This window comes from Carcharodon carcharias, chromosome 12 (assembly GCF_017639515.1).
Source record: "Carcharodon carcharias isolate sCarCar2 chromosome 12, sCarCar2.pri, whole genome shotgun sequence".
NCBI lineage: Eukaryota > Metazoa > Chordata > Chondrichthyes > Lamniformes > Lamnidae > Carcharodon > Carcharodon carcharias.
The window spans coordinates 150,117,671-150,133,920 of NC_054478.1; the positions used below are offsets into that span (position 1 = coordinate 150,117,671).

Sequence of the window (16,250 nt, forward strand, 5' to 3'; positions counted from 1 at the left end):
AGGCATTACAAAATCAGCAAGCATACCACACTCAGGCTGATGCATCCCCGAACGCTACCTTAAATGTTCTGGGTAGAGCTCCGACAATTGCTATCAGGAACGTAGAACTGGACACACAAATAGATCAGCCCTGATCTTGCTGAATGGCAGCTTATGTTCCTTAATTAACTGGCATCAGTTTAACGGGGGTTGCAGAATCCTCACGGGTCCAACGGAATACTGATGAGGTTAGCAGGCAAGGATCCGAACTCAGTACTTCCCGCTGGACTAGAAAAGCTAAAGCTGAAACAGAGCAGAACTCCCCACTGCGGTTTACTATCCAACGAATATGAGAAAAGTGTCATAATCGGTAGTCTTGCGAGTATTTGGTTATATTTGCTGTTATACTGCAGCAGTACTCAATGAGACAGAAATATACGCATACGATATTAAAAGCGGCAACAAACTGTCTCCATCTCTGCCACCTTTCCTCCCGCAAATGCGGACTCACACTGACTGTGCTGAGTGTCAGGAATACTATTCCATCGAGGGCATCACAGCTGAGTCAGCACCTGCCCTAACCAGACATCCACACATTCTAGAAGGTGTCATGACAACAACAGTGATTCTCCCCACTCTAGCCGAGGGGCAAGTGAAGGGATGCAAACATTTGCAAGGCTCTGAGGGAAAAGGGGGTCAGTGGGACTAACTGGATAACTCTTTCACGAGGCAGCATTGGCACATCGGGCCGAATGGCCTCCTTCTGTCCTGCATGATTCCGTGATAAGATTTGGCTGCAATTCTCCTGCCTCCCCCAACTCACCACCTCATTCCTCACCTCAACAGCGAAGTGAGGCACATACCTGGTTCACCCACGGCCAACGAGGTGAGGGATCCAAAAACAGCCAGCCAACACTCCAAGCCTTTGGCAAGGAAATCATGGAATAATGAGAGAGGAACACTAGATGAGACTGGAAGAAGAAGAAATTTCACACTGACCATTTCCTGTGCCAATGAAACCATATTCCAACGATCCACACCAAAAGAATTGAAAATTGTAATACTGCCACCGTGCTAGGCTTTAACACAATTATTCCCACACATATATTAAGGTTCGGCTGTGCAGAAACCATTTCACCCTTTATAACTTCAGATACACACAGCTTCTGGGGTGATTTACCACTTTAGAGTTGAACTATAGCCACACAAACTGATGATTTACAACATCGGAAAGAGGTACTGCTGCTTCCCTGAAAAGCATTTCATAAACTTTCCAATTTCCTCCTGTTCTGGAAGAGGCAGTGCCGAGCAGAGAGACTTCAGACAAGGCCAGGGTCGGGTTTTGTTGTAAGCTGCCCCTGGGCAATCAGGGGGGACAAACCCCCTGGCCCAGATCCATTACGTGAAATAAAATCCATGAAGAAATAGGGCCTTCTGAGCCAGTGGTTGCATTATGAGCTTTAACCTGGCTCAGCCCACATGTTAATCCGCCTCGTGAAAGGGTTATCCAGTTAGTCCCACTGACCCCCTTTTCCCTCAGAGCCTTGCAAATGTTTGCATCCCTTCACTTGCCCCTCGGCTAGGGTGGGGAGAATCACTGTTGTTGTCATGACACCTTCTAGAATGTGTGGATGTCTGGTTAGGGCAGGTGCTGACTCAGCCCCCACGGACCATCCTCATATCAGCCCCTCAGTCCATCAGGAAGTATTAATAGCAAAATCCGATTCAGTCATCCTGACCACCGCACGCATGCCCAATGCAATCTAGGCTAGAAAAGCACAGGTGAATTTACTTCCACTAACCCAGGGCACAAAGATCAATGGTAGCTCTCCGCAGACCAAGCACTGAACTCGGAACCTTCCCCACGTCTGCAGCTAAGGACACCCTGGGCAAACTCACAAAGACTTTCGCCTGACAAAATCCGTCTGGAGAGGAAATTGAGCAATAAGGGGAAAGAGGACAATTAGGTTGGAGCGAGTTATGAGGAAGTTCCAGACTGGCTATTTCCGCTTCACAGAAGTTATGTTTCTGGTGCTGCCTCGGTATTGCAGGAATTCCTGAGCCACATGAGACCATCAATTGAAACCTGCTCCGCACACAGGCAGAGCTTTGACAATTCCCACAGCCTTCCCTGGGCAGATCTGAGAGTGAGCGCATAAAGAGTTGCCTATATAACAGCAAAACACGGGTATCGACTTTAGTTAGAGGCTAATATTTGTGTACGTTTCCGCTTGCTGTTATAGAAACATAATGCTACAAAGAGTTAACAGATGAAGTAAAAGGGCAAAAACTGTGCCAAAACAGCTTTCAACACAGCCCAAATGTCAGATCATCCACTCTGGACCGAACAGAAGAGAAAAGGGTACTGCCTGAATAGTGAAAAGCTACAACCCTGGAGGTCCAAAGAGGCTTGGCAGCAGGATGGTGGGGGAGGGGGATCATGGGCAGGAACAGAAAATTATCAGAAAAGCTAATGAAATGATTGTCTTGATAGCTACAGGACTAGAATACAAGAGGGGTAAGAAATCATGCTTCAGCTAGACAAAGCCCTGGTTAAATCACACCCGGAGTTACTGTCAGCAGTTCTGCGCACCAAGAGGCTGTGCTTTTATCATGAAATAAAGGCATCAATCACTCGTAAGGGACCGCATAAACATGTTGTGGATTCATTTATTTAAACAAGTAATCCAGAGGCCCGGGGGAATGCTCTGGAGACCCAGGTTCAAATCCCGCCATTAAAAAAAAAATTAAAAGTCTAATGATGACCATTGTCGACTGTCGTAAAAACCCATCTGGCTCACTAATGCCCTTTAGGGAAGGAAATCTGCCATCCTTACCTGGTCTGGCCTACACGTGACTCCGGACCCACAGCGATGTGGTCGACCCTTAACACCCCCCAGAAACGGCTCAGCGGGTCACTCGGTGGTGTCAGACTGCTACAAAGTCTCAAAAAAGGAATGGAACCAGTCGGACACACCCGGCATCGACTTAGGCACCGGAAACGACAACGGCAATCTCAGCCCTGTCGACCCTGCAAAGTCCTCCCTTAGTAACAGCTAGGGGCTAGTGCCAGAATGGGGAGAGCTGTCTCACAGACTAGTCCAGCAACAGCCTGACATAGTCATCCTCACAGGATCATACCTTACAGATAATGTCCCAGACACCACCATCCCCATCCCTGGGTATGTCCTGTCCCACTGGCAGGACAGACCCAGCAGAGGTGGTGGTGACACAGTGGTATACAGCCGGGAGGGAGTTACCCTGCGAGTCCTTAACATTGACTCCAGGCCCCATGAAGTCTCATGGTATCAGGTCAAACATGAGCAAGGAAACCTCCTACTGATTACCACGTACCACCCTCCCTCAGCTGATGAATCAGTGCTCCTCCATGTTGAACATCACTTGGAGGAAGCATTGAGGGTGACAAGGGTGCAGAATGTACTCTGGGTGGGGGACTTCAATGTCCATCACCAAGAGTGGCTCGGTAGCACCACTACTGACCGAGCTGGCCGAGTCCTAAAGGACATAGCTGCTAGACTGGGTCTGCGGCAGGTGGTGAGGGAACCAACGAGGGAAAAACATACTCCACCTCATCCTCACCAACCTGCCTGCTGCAGATGCATCTGTCCATGACAGTATCGGTAGGAGTGACCACCGCACAGTCATTGAGGAGACGAAGTCCTGCCTTCACATTGAGGACACCCTCCATCATAGTGTGTGTCACTACCACTGTGCTAAATGGGGTAGATTTTGAACAGATCTAGCACCTCAAGACTGGGCATCCATGAGGTGATGTGGGCCATCAGCAGCAGCAGAATTGTACTCAAACACAATCTGTAACCTCATGGCCCAGCATGTCCCCCATTCTACCATTACCATCAAGCCAGGGGTTCAACCCTGGTTCAATGAAGAGTGCAGGAGGGCATGTCAGGAGCAGCACCAGGCACACTTAAAAATGAGGTGTCAGCCTGGTGAAACTATAACACAGGACTATTCACATGCCAAACAGCATAAGCCGCAAGACATAGACAGAGCTAAGTGATCGTATAATCAATGGATCAGATCTAAGCTCTGCAGTCCTGTCACATTCAGTCGTGAAAGGTGGTGGACAATTAAACAACTCACTGGAGGAGGAGGCTCCACAAATATCCCCATCCTCAATGATGGAGGAGCCCAGCACATCAGTGCAAAAGATAAGGCTGAAGCACTTGGCACAATCTTCAGCCCTAAGTGCTGAGTGAATGATCCATCTTGGCCTCCTCTGGAGGCCCCCAGCATCACAGATGCCAGTCGTCAGCCAATTCAATTCACTCCACATGATATCAAGAAATGGCTGAAGGAACTGGATACTGCAAAGGCTATGGGCCCTGACAATATTCGGGTAATAGTACTGAAGACGTGTGCTCCAGAATGTGACACCTCCGCTGTTTTGGTACAGCTACAACATTGGCATCTACCCGGCTATGTGGAAAATTGCCCAGGTATGTCCTGTACATAAAAACCAGGACAAATCCAACCCGGCCAATTACCGGCCAATCAGTCTACTCTCAATCATCAGTAAAGTAATGGAAGGGGTCATCAACAGTACTATCAGGAGGCACTTGTTTAGCAATAACCTGTTCACTGATGCCCAGTTTGGGTTCTGCCAAGGGCCACTCAGCTCCTGACCTCATTACAGCCTTGGTTCAAACATGGACAAAGAACTGAGCTCCCGAGGTGAGGTGACTGCCCTCGACATCAAGGCAGCATTTGACCGGTTATGGCATCAAGGAGCCCCAGCAAAACTGAAGTCAATGGGAATTGGGGGGAAAACTCTCCACTGGTTGGAGTCATGCCTAGCACAAAGGAAGATGGTTGTGGTAGTTGGAGGTCAGTCATCTCAGCTCCAGGACATCACTACAGGAGTTCCTCAGGGTAGTGTCCTCGGCCCAACCATCTTCAGTTGCTTCATCAATGACCTTCCTTCCCCGATAAGGTCAGAAATGGGGATGTTCGCTGATGATTGCACGATGTTCAGCACTATTTGCGACTCCACAGATACTGAAGCAGTCCATGTCCAAATGCAGTAAGACCTGGACAATATCCAGGTTTGGGCTGACAAGTGGCAAGTAACATTCGCACCACACAAGTGCCAGGCAATGACCATCTCCAACAAGAGGGAATCTAGCTGTAGTAATTATAGCCCTGATAAACGTAGGACTTTAAGAATTATCCTGTGTTGTAAGGTCACATGATCTGTGTAAACCAATGAGTTAGCAGCGCAGGGAAACCTCTAGGAAAGAGTTCTTTAGTTATAGAGTTTGATGCACGCATATAGCTGCTGATGTTGTTTTGTAAGTAAAGTTCAATGTTTCCACAAAGAAAAGTTGCCTGGAAAAGCAACTCTGTAACAAACTTGCGACGAGGATAAATCAGATCCAGTACTGTACCTCACCCAGCGATTGGGAGTACTCTAAGATAATTAAAAGGAAAGGAAGATAGACTCATCCGAGATGTCACAGTTTGGCAGAATCAATCCCTTTGAAACAGCCACAGATGACTGGTCTCAATATATAGAATGTCTTGCATTCTACTTTCAAGCCAATGAAATCACAGGGGAGGAAAAGAGGAGAGCAATTCTCCTGAGTTTTTGTGGGAACAAGACCTACAGTTTAATTCAAAGCTTAATGACCCCCAGTGCCCCAGATTCAAAGACTTTCAGTGAATTAGCAGACCTCATTAAGGGGCATTTTCAACCCAAGCCCGCAGTCACAATGAGAGGTTCAGGTTCAATTCACGGAATAGGAGCTCCGGGGAGACCATTGCTACCTATATGGCGAAATTGAAACGACTAACGGAACATTGTGACTTGGGTGAAACATGCTCAGGGATCGTTTGGTTCGTGACATAGAGGATGCTATTGAGTGAAGATCGCTGGCTGAAGTAGATCTTGATTTTAAGGAAGCGTTAGAAATAGCGCTTGAAATGGAAAGCACTGCAAGGGATTCAGAGGCCATTCAAGGTGCGTAAAATGGCACCATTCTCCTCACTGGGTGGGCACAATCAGCCAAAAGTGGCGCAAAAAGCCAGGACTCCACCACAAAGTGGGAAACAGCCCCCGCTAAACGAAAACTTAGAGGAAACAGCTTAGCAATAAGGTCGAAAACTAATTTTTATTGATATGGAAACAATCATACTCCTAACGGTTAACAATTTAGAAAGATAGTGTGTTATTTTTGTCACAAAAGCAGACCCATGTTGAAACATTGCAAAGCGAGATTTAAACAGGCTTCCAGGCAACAAACAAAGTCTAATGAAGTCTATGGTGTGGAAAAGCCAGAAACAACCAATTCTGACATTTATTTCTTATTCAACATGAAAGTTGGGAAGACAGAGCCATTTACTGTCACATTGCAAGTGGAAAATGGAAGTAGACATGGGAGCTTCTACCACTATAATAGGGGAACACACTTTCAGATATTTAAATAAAGGTGATCAACAATTAAATTTGGAACAAACCTCCTCCAAGCTGAAAATGTACACAGGTGAAGAAATCCAGGTAAAAGGTATCAACAGAGTAACAAAAATAAAAAAAAAACTGTGGATGCTGGAAATCCAAAACAAAAACAGAAACAGAGATACCTGGAAAAACTCTGCAGGTCTGTTGAAGGGTCACGAGGACTCGAAACGTCAACTATGCTCTTCTCCGCCGATGCTGCCAGACCTGCTGAGTTTTTCCAGGTACTTCTGTTTCTGTTTTTGTCACCGGAGTAACCGTTCATTACAGACACCAAACAGCACAAATACCAGTGATGGTGTTAGAAGGCAGAGGACCAAGCCTTCAGGGTCAAAATTGGTTGAGGGAAATTAACCTTGATCGGCCAGTGAGATTTCAGAAGGAAACAGGGAGAGTTCCTGAGTTGGAAAATGAACAAGGCAAGGTACTTCAGAAAGAGCCTGGAGTGTCCAAGGACTGCAACAGGATGAAAAAGGGGTGCGTAAGCATTCAGCAACCTGAAGATTGTCTTAAACAACGACATGGAAGAGCAGCAGAAGAAACTCAAGGAGACTCTGCTGAATTACAGAATTCAAGATGAAGCGAGTGAGCTTTGCAAAGAAAAGGAAAACCTGTTGAAAGACCTTCACACGCGACAAGGGTCCCTCAGGTCAAAGTTTGTACCTCTGGATAATTACGAAGAGAAACAGGAAGAATTTAACCTCTTTCTGAAACTGAAGAACCAGTTGGCAGAGAATATACAGCAATGTTCAAGGTTCCAGGAGGAAGCCAACAGATACAAGAAGGATAAAAGCAAAATACTGTGGATGCTGGAAATATGAAACAAAAACAAAAATGGAAATAGCTGGAAAAACTTAGCAGGTCTGACAGCATCCGCGGAGAGGAAGATAGTTAACGTTTTGAGTCTGTATGACTCTTCATCAGAACATCTAGACTTTTCATCTAGATATAAGAAGGAGAGAGAAGAGCTGAAGAATCAGCTGAATGAAGCTAAAGAGGCTTTGAAAGCAAAAATCATAGAACTTTCCAAGATGCGAGTAGATAATGAAGTCTTGGGTAGCTCAACTAGTGAACTAAGACAAGTTGAGATTTCACCTGGGGGAGTCTGGCTGACAGTGAAGTCAAAAAGAAAGCCCAGACTAAATTCTGTGGTAGAAAGAGGAAGTTACGTAGAAAGAGGATGCAGAATTACTGATGAGGCGCTGTCTTCAAACAAGACTAAACCTGATACTTCCCAGTTTGGAGGCGAAGGCGGAGAAACGTCAAGGGAGCCAAAAAGTGACTCATGATTTGCACTGTTGTGAGTGACAATTTACTGTTGGAGAAGCAGTACATGTAAGGAATTTCAGTGGAGGATCGAAGTGGTTACCTGGTCAAGTAAGCTCTGTGACCGGACCATAGTTGTGCCATGTGGAAGTGGAAGGCCAGATCATCCATAAGTATGTGGATCATTTAAGAAAAAGGGAGATATCCCAACAAATGATGATCCACATGTAACCATTGCTGAACCTGTGCTTCCTGTTGAAGTTGCTCAGCCAAGGACAGACATGCCCGATGTCTCTGTCGGAGTGGAAGACACTGAACTGCCTGTGCCTAATGAGGTACCTGATGTTAATGCAGTTCCAGTCAATGAATCGAAAGTCGTGGAGCTACGATGTTCCACATGGTTCAGGAAACCACTTGAAAGAGTAAATTTGTAATTTCATGCCCTGTGTAAATATTGTAATGTCATGAGATAAATATCCTTGTAAATACAAAATGTTCAGAAGATTTAAAGGGGGAAGGGTCTAGTAATTATAGCTCTGATAAACGTATGATGTAGCTTTAAGAATAATCCTGTGTTGTAAGATCACATGATCTGTGTAAACCAATGGGCTAGCAGCACAGGGGAACCTCTGGGAGAGAGTTCTTCTTTACAGAGCTAGATGCAAATATGTAGCTGCTGCTGTCTTGTAAATAAAGTTCAATGTTTCCACCAAAAATAGTTGCCTGGAAAATCAATTCTATAACACTAACCATCGCTCCTTGACATTCAATGGCATTACCATCACTGAATCCCCCAATGTAAACATCCTGGGAGTTACCACTGAGCAGAAACTGAACTGGACCAGACATATAAATACTGTGGCTACAAGAGCAGGTCAGAGGCTGGGAATCCTGCAGCAAATAACTCACCTCCTGACTCCCCAAAGCCTGTCCACCATCTTCAAGGCAGAAGTCAGTAGTGTGATGGAATGTTCCCTACTCGCCTGGATGAGTGCAGCTCCCAAAACACTCAAAAAGCCTAACACCAGGACAAAGCAGCCCGCTTGATTGGCACCACATCCACAAACATTCATTCCCTCCACCACTGATGCACAATAACAGCAATGTGTACCATCTACAAGATGCACTGCAGGGATTCACCAAAGGCTCCTTAGTTAGCACCTTCCAAACTCACAACCCCTACCACCTAGAAGGACAAGGGCAGCAGATACATGGGAACCCCACCACCTGAAAGTTCCCCTCCAAGTCACTCACCATCCTGACTTGGAAATATATCGCCGTTCCTCCACTGTCGCTGGGTCAAAATCCTGGAACTCCCTCCCTAACAGCACTGTGGGTGTACCTACACAATATGGATTGCAGCTGCTCAAGAAAGCAGCTCACCACCACCTTCTCAAGGGGCAATTAGGGATGGACAATAAATGCTGGCCCAGCCAGTGAAGCCCACATTCGGTGAATGAATTAAAAAAAAACAGGCACAAGAGAACATATAAGTACCTGGCTGGAAGCAGGGCTGAGTGTACTGTGTTCCGCTCACATGCTGAAGTGAAACTGAGGCTGGATCACATGACAAAATTCCCTTCTAATGATGACATGCTGCTATCTCTAAAAGGAATATTACATACCTCAGCCCTTGGAGGAAGCGCAGCACTGATTTACCAGAATGACACCTGGACTCCGAGAGTTAAATTATGGGGAGAGGTTAAACAAACTCTGAATAAAAACAGAAAGTGCTGGAAAAACTCAGCGCGCCTGGCAGCATCTGTAGAGAGAGGAACAGAGTTAACATTTTGAGCCCAATATGACTCTTCCGAAGAACAGTTGTACGGACTCGAAATGTTAACTCTGTCCCGCTCTCCACAGATGCTGCCAGACCTGCTGAGCTTTTCCAGCATTTTCTGTTTTTATTTCATATGTCCAGCGTCTGCAGTATTTTCCTTTTATTGAAACAAACAAGGATTGTAATCCCGGGAATTTAGAATATTAAGTGATGATTTGATTGACATTTTCAAGATATTAAAAGGGAACTGATAAGGTAGATAAAGCAAAACTATTTCCACTGGGTCAGCAGCGGGGGGGAGGTCCAGGACTTTTAGATGAGTCTAAAAATAAGAACCAGACCTTCGAGAGTGAAACTAGGAGATGCTCCTACACACACACACACACACACACACACACACACACACACACACACAAAGGGTGGTAAAAATTGAAATTCTCTTCCACAAATTTAAACCTGAGAGTGGCAGAGTTTTGTTAAGCAAGGGTGGTCAGGAACACACGGGCAAAGGTGGGTCTATGGAGTTAGGTCCCAGATCAGCCATGATCTCCCTGAATGGCAGGCTGAATGGCCTCTCCTCCTGTTCCGATTTCCTGCGTGTGATCACACTGTACCACTTTGCTTTCGCAAGTTGTGCCAAGTGGGGACCCCCCACCCCTACCACCCTTGGACGTGTGCCAATGCAGAACTCTGTTTGCAGTCACTGAAAATATACACACAAAATGGTGGCCAAATACAAGTGTCCTTGCTTGCACACGTCTCTGCACATTTACCCTTGTGAAAGTTAACCAGGGTGAAATTACATGGGGATGAGGGGTGGGTGGGGGTAAAGAGCAGGAGGAAAAGTATTTGATCTGGAAAAGGCAATGTTACAGCCCCCCCCCCTCCCCTTTGAGATTATTTCTTGCAGGTTGTGAGTTATTATACTGCAGTTCCAGTATCAGTGCATAAAGTTCTCTTGACTCAAATGATGTGCCACAATGACTTGGTTAAAAACAAGCAAAAGCACAGTGGTATGCTTGCTGGTAGCGAACCCGTGAAAACGTACATCAGTCATAGCTTGTAGGCAGCTGTTGCAAAACCCCATGGCAAAAAAAAGATGCTCCGACAGAGAGGCTGCAAGATTGGAAAAGCCGGCTGGTTTGATTTCAGTTTCACCACAATCGCTGGCTGAGTTGTTGAATAATTCCAGCTTTTTCGAAAAAAAAAAGCTGTCCTGTCCCTCATTTTACTTAAATCTGGAAACGAAACATTACAAACCAAACCCAAATTGGAGCTAGCTGGGAATCTCTCAAACATTTGAGAATGAAAAGGCGCAGTTAGAAACACTGATATTACCGCTGGATATGCACAGCTTGACGTTTGCAGAGGAGGGTGCGTCACCTGTGCTTACAACAGCAAACCATGCAGCTCATATTAACAATTTAACAACAGAAAGGGCCGCAATCAAATGCTCAGGGTAGGTGGCTTTATAGACAGACCCGGGTGCACGCGCACACGCAGACAGACCCACGCGTGCACACACCACTCTGCCTTCCCAAAGTCGCAATAATGAAAAGTAGCGCCTTGCTTATATCGCTAAGATAAACCAAGGGCTGTTATCGATCCGGAACCCGAATGTTGCCCGGCCTGCTGAGTATTTCCAGCCTTCTCTGTTTTTATTTCAGATTTCCAACACCTGCGGTATTTTGATTCCGTATCACTGAGAGCCTTACAGCATGAAATGGAAAATGAATATTCTACCCCACTGCTTCCCCTGGAACCAGTCCTACATGGGGCAGATCCCAGAACTCTGGCTCAGCCAGCTACACTGCAGGGTGCGGGTTTCAGAACACCGGCCAGCTCATTAAAAGTTCTGGATCCACCACTTCCATCTTCTGACCACTGGCAAAGCAAGGCAAGGTAAGGGGCAAAGACATAACCTGCGGCATTCAATAGCACTGGGACGGACATGTCACATCCAGCCCCCCTTATCCTGCAGCATAAAGCCGCGCTGGTTGGTGTCCTCCCTCTTTCTTCCACCCGTCCCTGCGTCCCCACCCCTCACACAACACACTTGGCTACTCCCAGTTTGAGATCACAAAGGCTCAATGTACTGTACACAAGGTAAGATCCCACTCCAAACAACCAGAACTGACTGAAAGTGCACACCTGTAAATTTAGATCGAGATAGGCTGCATTAAGATTAACAGTCATTAAAATACGACACCGGGTAGGTCTCTCTTTTAAACACAGTTTACACTGCCACCAATCTCGGCGACTATCAACACCGTGAATAGATGCTTTTCCATATGGGTGGCCAACACATTCCAATTGCCTCTGTTAGCCATGAGCGAGATGCACTGCGACAAACCCAAAGGCATATTTACATCCAATTCTAGGATCATAAAGATAAACTCATTTTAAACCCTTTAAAAAAATATTTTAAGCCATGAAGTCACCACGACTGCACAATTCAGCACGACCGGAACAGCACCAAAACTGATACCCAATACCAGACATACCGAATGCAGCTTTGATAATACAATCCACAGTCATAACAGAAATTAACATTGGTTAAAAATTTGCTACATTTAATGAATTATTAGCTTTACTGAAAATAAAACAGAAGGGCAAATGTTAATCACTGGGATGGGGGTGGGAAGGAGGGGGATGGGGGTGGGGAAGCAGGGGGATGGGGGTGGGGAAGCAGGGGGATGGGGAAGCGGGGGATGGGGGATGGGGGTGGGGGTGGGGAAGCAGCGGGGTTTAGGAACACACTAACATACTTTCAAGCAAGGGAGCAAGCACTCAGCACCTTGTGTTTAAAAGAGGCTGGGAGACAGGGGAATTTTAACCCACTCAATCCCATTCACTTGCACAAAGTTAAAGTCAGGCCCAGGGACTGGTCACAGGCTGCCTGATCCAGACTCTCTGCATCGAGACAGCTCCAGCTCAGCCCTCAACAAAGTGGGATCAGAGCCCAAGTCCAGTCTTGCCACCTGAGGCCAATACGGTCAATGGTCAACTCCTCAAAGAATGGGGGGTCTCATTCCCTCTTCCACTCCCAACCCCACCCCTCCCCCTCGCCCTCCCTCTCCCTCATTCACCCACTCCCCCTCACCCACCTCCCACTCCCCCCCGCACCCCCATACCACCCTCACTCCCCCTCCCCTGCCCTCACCCCCCCCACACTCCCCCTCCACTCACCTTCACTACCGCTCACTCCCCCCACACACCCCTCACCATCATTCTCCACCCTCCCCTCGCCCTCACTCCCCATTCCCCTCGCCCACCCACTCCCCTCACCCGCGCCCCCCCGCCCTCACCCCCTCCCCCTCACTCATCCTCCCCTCACCCTCAGCCCCCTCCCCTCCCGCTCCTCCTCCCTTCGCCCTCAGCCCCCTCCCCTCCCGCTCCTCCTCCCCTCGCCCTCAGCCCCCTCCTGCTCCTCCTCCCCTCACCCTCACCCCCTCCTGCTCCTCCTCCCCTCACCCTCACCCCCTCCAATCCCACTCCCGATCCCCTCCACTCCCCCTCTGGCTCCGCTCGACTCCAGCTCCCCGCCACTGCCCCTCCCCTTCACTCCCCCTCTCTGCTCCCCCTCCCCCTCACTCTCCTTCCCCCTGCCCTCGCACCCTTCACCCTCAATCCCCTTCGCCTCGCCCACCCGCTCCACATGCCCTCCTGCTCCCCTCGCCCGCACTCCCCTCGTTCCCCCACCCCTCGCCCACACTCCCCTCGTTCCCCCTCCACTCACTCCCCTCCCCTCGCCCGCACTCCCTCGCTCCCCTCCCCTCGCCTGCACTCCCCTCACTCCCCTCCCCTCGCCCGCACTCACCTCGTTCCCCCTCCCCTCGCCCGCACTCCCCTCGTTCCCCTCCCCTCGCCCGCACTCACCTCGTTCCCCCTCCCCTCGCCCGCACTCCCCTCGTTCCCCTCCCCTCGCCCGCTCTCCCCTCGTTCCCCCTCCCCTCGCCCGCACTCCCCTCGTTCCCCCTCCCTTCGCCAAAACTCCCCTCGTTCCCCCTCCCCGCACACGCACTCCCCTCGTTCCCCCTCCCCTCGCTCGCACTCCCCTCGTTCCTCCTCCCCTTGCCCCTCCCGCTCCTCCTCCCCTCGCCCTCAGCCCCCTCCTGCTCCTCCTTTCCTCACCCCCCTCCCGCTTCTCTGCCCCTCGCCCTCACCCTCTCCCCTACCGCTCCTCCTCCCCTCGCCCTCACCCCCCCACCGCTCCTCCTCCCCTCGCCCTCACCCCCTCCCCTACCGCTCCTCCTCCCCTCGCCCTCACCCCCCCACCACTCCTCCTCCCCTCGCCCTCACCCCCCCACCGCTCCTCCTCCCCTCGCCCTCACCCCCTCCCCTACCGCTCCTCCTCCCCTCGCCCTCACCCCCCCACCACTCCTCCTCCCCTCGCCCTCACCCCCTCCCCTACCGCTCCTCCTCCCCTCACCCTCAGCCCCCTCCCCTACCGCTCCTCCTCCCCTCGCCCTCACCCTCTCCCCTACCGCTCCTCCGCCCCTCGCCCTAAGCCCCTCCCCTCCCGCTCCTCCGACCACTCGCCCTCAGGCCCCTCGCCCCCGCTCCTCTTCCCCTCGCCCTCACCCCCGTTCCTCCTCCCCTCGCCCTCGCCCCCGCTCCTCTTCCCCTCGCCCTCGCCCCCGCTCCTCTTCCCCTCGCCCTCACCCCTGCTCCTCCTCCCCTCGCCCTCACCCCTGCTCCTCTTCCCCTCGCTCTCACCTCACTCCCCTCCCGCTCCTCCTCACGCCCCCTCCCGTCCCGCTCCCCCTTAGCCCTCACCCTCACCTCCACCTCACCCCACTCCCGTCCCCCAAACCCCCGCTCCTCCTCCTCTCGCCCACACCCCTCTCCCATTTCCCTCCCACTCCCCTCCCCTTCCCGTCCATTCCCCCTCCAGCTCCGCTCGACTCCAGCTCCCACTCCCCCTCCCCTCGCTCCCCCTCCTCACCCGCTCGCTCCCCTTGCTTTCACTCCCCTCGCCCTCCCCATGCCCTCACTCCCCCTCCCCTCGCCCCTCCTCCCCACACCCTCCCCGTGCCCCCACTCCCCACGCCCCCCCTCCCCACACCCTCGTTCCCCCTCCCCTGGCCCTCACTCCCCCTCCCCTCACCCTCACTCCACCTCCCACTGCCCCTCCCCATCAGTCCCCCATCCGCCCACCTCCCCCTCGCCTAGCCTTCCCTCCCCTTCACCCTCACTCTCCCACCCTCTCCCTCCCACTCCCCTCACCCTTACTCACACCCTCTCCCCTCAATCCCCTCTTCTCCCCCTCACCCTTCCCTTGCCAACTCACTCGCCCCATCTCCCTTTCTCCTCACAGCCTCTCCCCACTCACTCTCTAGCACCCTCACTACCACTCTCTCCCCCTCCTCCTCCTCCTCCCCCTCAGTTTCCTCAATCCCACCCTCTCCACACTCCGCTCCCTGTTTTTCTCTCTCACACACGCAGGAAAAAGGAGCAAAAAGCGGAGACTCCACCTGGATCTGCGGCTCCATTTCTCGGGGAGAGTTTTCCCAGTTGTTCCTGGTGAATTCCCAGCCTCTGGATACAATGTCGGGACAGTAACAATGTATCAATGTATCCCGCCCCGTCCCGGTAACAATGTATCCCGCTCGCCTCGCCCGCCCGCCCGCGCGCGCACGGACACACACACGCACACGCACACACACACACCATCAGCGGCCTCCCGGCGCGCTCCCGGCCCCCGGGGGCGGGGGCGGGGAAACGCGCCCACGACAAAGCCAACAATGGCGAGGAGCCGTGCGCACGCGCGCGCCCGCCGCCCACAGACTCGAGACCGCGCGGCGCTCCCGCTTGCCCAGCCCAGGGTTTCAAAGGCTGATGGGGTGGGGGTGGAGGGGGAGGTGGGTGGAGGAAGAGGAGGGGGAGATGGTGGAGGAGGATGTGGTGGAGGGGGAGGTGGAGGGGGAGATGGTGGAGGAGGGGGAGGTGGAGGGGGAGATGGTGGAGGAAGAGGAGGGGGAGATGGTGGAGGAAGATGTGGTGGAGGGGGAGGTGGAGAGGGAGAGGGTGGAGGAACAGGAGGGGGAGATAGTGGAGGAAGAGGAGGGGGAGATGGTGGAGGAACAGTAGGGGGAGATGGTGGAGGAAGAGGAGGGGGAGATGGTGGAGGAGCATGTGGTGGAGGGGGAGGGGGAGGTGGAGATGGTGGAGGAAGAGGAGGGGGAGATGGTGGAGGAAGAGGAGGGGGAGATGGTGGAGGAAGATATGGTGGAGGGGGAGGTGGAGGGGGAGAGGGTGGAGGAACAGGAGGGGGAGAGGGTGGAGGAACAGGAGGGGGAGAGGGTGGAGGAACAGGAGGGGGAGAGGGTGGAGGAACAGGAGGGGGCGATGGTGGAGGAAGTGGAGGGGGAGATGGTGGAGGAACAGGAGGGGGAGATGGTGGAGGAACAGGAGGGGCAGATGGTGGAGGAAGTGGAGGGGAGATGGTGGAGGAAGAGGAGGGGGAGATGGTGGAGGAGGATGTGGTGGAGGGGGAGGTGGAGGGGGAGGTGGAGAGGGAGAGGGTGGAGGAACAGGAGGGGGAGATGGTGGAGGAACAGGAGGGGGAGATGGTGGAGGAACAGGAGGGGGAGATGGTGGAGGAAGAGGAGGGGGAGATGGTGGAGGAGGATGTGGTGGAGGGGGAGGGGGAGGTGGAGATGGTGGAGGAAGAGGAGGGGGAGATGGTGGAGGAAGAGGAGGGGGAGATGGTGGAGGAAGATGTGG

The 16,250-nt window shown here is 51.5% G+C and overlaps 1 protein-coding gene across 1 annotated transcript in view; it reads right to left on the reverse strand.

Annotated features, from left to right (window-relative positions):
• The window catches only part of LOC121284926 (SH3 domain-binding protein 4-like), a 78,733-nt gene extending 63,583 nt beyond the window's left edge, over positions 1-15,150 (reverse strand). Inside the window, exon 1 of the mRNA XM_041200851.1 lies at positions 14,999-15,150. The gene's annotated coding sequence lies outside the window, so the exon portion shown is untranslated. The remainder of the gene's footprint in view (positions 1-14,998) is intronic.
• Between the last annotated feature and the right edge of the window lie 1,100 nt (positions 15,151-16,250).